Genomic DNA, 2,666 nt, shown 5'->3' on the forward strand with positions numbered 1-2,666 from the left:
TTAATAAATGCAAACATTATTTAAGTTTCTTTGCATATGACAGTGAATTTTCCTTATTGATAAATCTCACATTACTGACTACCATGTCCAGTATTCTTTATCCTTTTGTTTATACTATGTTCTTAATTACCTATTCATGTCTGTATGAATTTGTAGCTTCCCTCTATGACTTACCTGAAAGTTCTTGAACAAATAAGTGCTTATAAGCACTGTGCAACACTCCTGATTTTAACCTCTGTTCTCAACTTTAATGAAAATTCCTACATATCACTACAACATTAATATATCTGTTGTGTTCTTTCCCTATGATTCTTTTCCAAAACATTACCAAATGAATTAGTAAATATGCAAAACAGAGGGATAAAATATTTTTAGGTATGTACTACATGGGTAAGTATTCCACGAAATGCTGTATTGACATAGCTGTGATTTCCACTCACAAAAGCTAGCTGAGGTAAGAAGACTGAGGCACTGAAAGGTTTTTATGGAATTCGTACAAGCCATCAGAGCAGGTAAATGGGCTCCATCCAGTTCAATTCCTCAGTATTATTTATATACAGCAGTGCTTCCAGGAGACTATGTTGCCAATACATTTGTATCTGATTCTTTCCATCTCATATTTTTCTCATTTCTATCAAAATGTTCACTGGTTTCCTCTGAACTCATTTCACTGTCTCTATGATAGCTAGAGATTTCAGAACATGAAATATTTTAAGTCAGGAATTAGTTTTATGTAATATCCTGAGATACACTGAAAAGTCAAAATTCCAATGCTATTTCTAATCATGTTGTTATCAAAACCATGGCATTCTATTGTTCCATTGTTCTTAACTTACATGTTCCTACAAATGTTTTTGTCTACTAGAGGCAAGGATCAGGTGTGGTCTAGGCTGAGGAATTCACATTTAATAATTTCAGCTTGTCTTCTTAGAATATTTTTGTTAATTACTTAACATAATCCAGAATAGGTATAATTTTGAATAATCTAATATTAATTTAAAGACTATAAGTTAAACAAATGTCTTATCACTTGCACTGCAGCCATCTATTTACCCTGAACCAGGGCACCTATTAAGCCCTAGCAAATTCTTGGCTTCTAATAGAAAATTAAAATAATGAAGTATGAAAGAGCTTAAAGGGGAGTCTGATTGTGCAATTTCATATTGAAAACAAGACATGACTAATTAAATAAAATGAGTAATTGGAAATCATGACCTACACAACTTATTTCATAATGTTACAATATTAAATGGTTATATTTTATTATTCTATATTATTTTATTTTCCCAAGACATTCTGCTTCACCATTAAAGTAATAGATGGACATTTAATTCAGCCTGACTCATAGGAAACACACTAACCCTGCTTTATTTGGCTTATGAATGTAATGGCTGAAATATTGTCGCTTAACTCAAAGCCTTTCCAAATGTGATACTCAGTAGAATGCAGGCTTGGAATGAAACTCTTAGAAACCTAATAAACCTACTGGAAAGTGTGTCAGGAATGAACAATGATATCCTCCCAATTTTTAATGATATTGAGACAGAAATGCAGAACTTCCTCAGGACCAAAAGAGTATACAAAGTGAGGTGAGTAGAGTTTTTACTTTCTGCTTTTCTTACTCATGAGTACTATGACTTCCGCAATGCATTTTAAATGTAAAACAGTCCTTTGGCAAATACAATATTTGGTATCCAGTAGAGTAGACTTTCCTAGAATTAATGGCTAACATTAAGGTATACATTTCTCACAATACTTTGAACAGTACCTATTCCTCTGGGTAGAGTGAAAAATTCCTGACTGGTTTATTAAACACCCATAACAATTAGCCCTTGCTCATCACTATTCATTATCAAGGTCAAGCATACGTTTATTCTCAAGTATCAAATCCTGGTCCTTCATTTCCAGATTCATAAAATGAAAAATTGTATCTGAAGTCAATTTAATATAAGGAAATATGTACAGGAGTATTGATTTTACTTGGAGATGACAGATTTAGAATACCATGTGCTAGACAAGTGACAATCCATGTCTGTGCTTAAAGTTTCATATTATTTTATGTTTCATTGTGATGACAAGTTTTTCTTTCTTAATTTTTATTTAAAATACTTTTATATATTTGATCATATACTTTCCCTTCCCTATCTCGTCCAGATTTTCCCCAAGACCTTATCTAACCAAGTCTATCTCTCTGTTTATTCCTTTCACCCTCTTAGAAGAAGAAAAAAACAAAAGAGAAAAAAATTCAAAATCAAACTAGCCACTCCCAGGCTGAAAGACTTGTCCAATATGTTTTGTATTCTTCCTGGGCTTGTGGTCAGACCTGGAGTGTAGTTGATACAATAAATTATACTACTTTGGAGAGTTCACTGCCTCCTATACCCACAATTGGTGTGGCCTTAGGAATGGTGTACTGAAGTATATAAAAGCTAGGACAGAGGTGAATCAGCTTTCCTGGGTCATAAGATTTTAGAATTCTTATGGAAACAAACATAATGAACATGTGACTCATTTTAAATGTAATCATTTATGTAGCATATTATTTCACTTAGCAGACTGTAGTTGAATGTTTTAAAGTTAAAAGTTCAACCTTATTTTTATTTCTAAAATATCCTATATCCACACCAGAATTACAAGCAGACATATTAGTTTAGCTTCTCTGATTA

Source organism: Rattus rattus, chromosome 14 (genome assembly GCF_011064425.1).
Source record: "Rattus rattus isolate New Zealand chromosome 14, Rrattus_CSIRO_v1, whole genome shotgun sequence".
Classification (NCBI taxonomy): domain Eukaryota; kingdom Metazoa; phylum Chordata; class Mammalia; order Rodentia; family Muridae; genus Rattus; species Rattus rattus.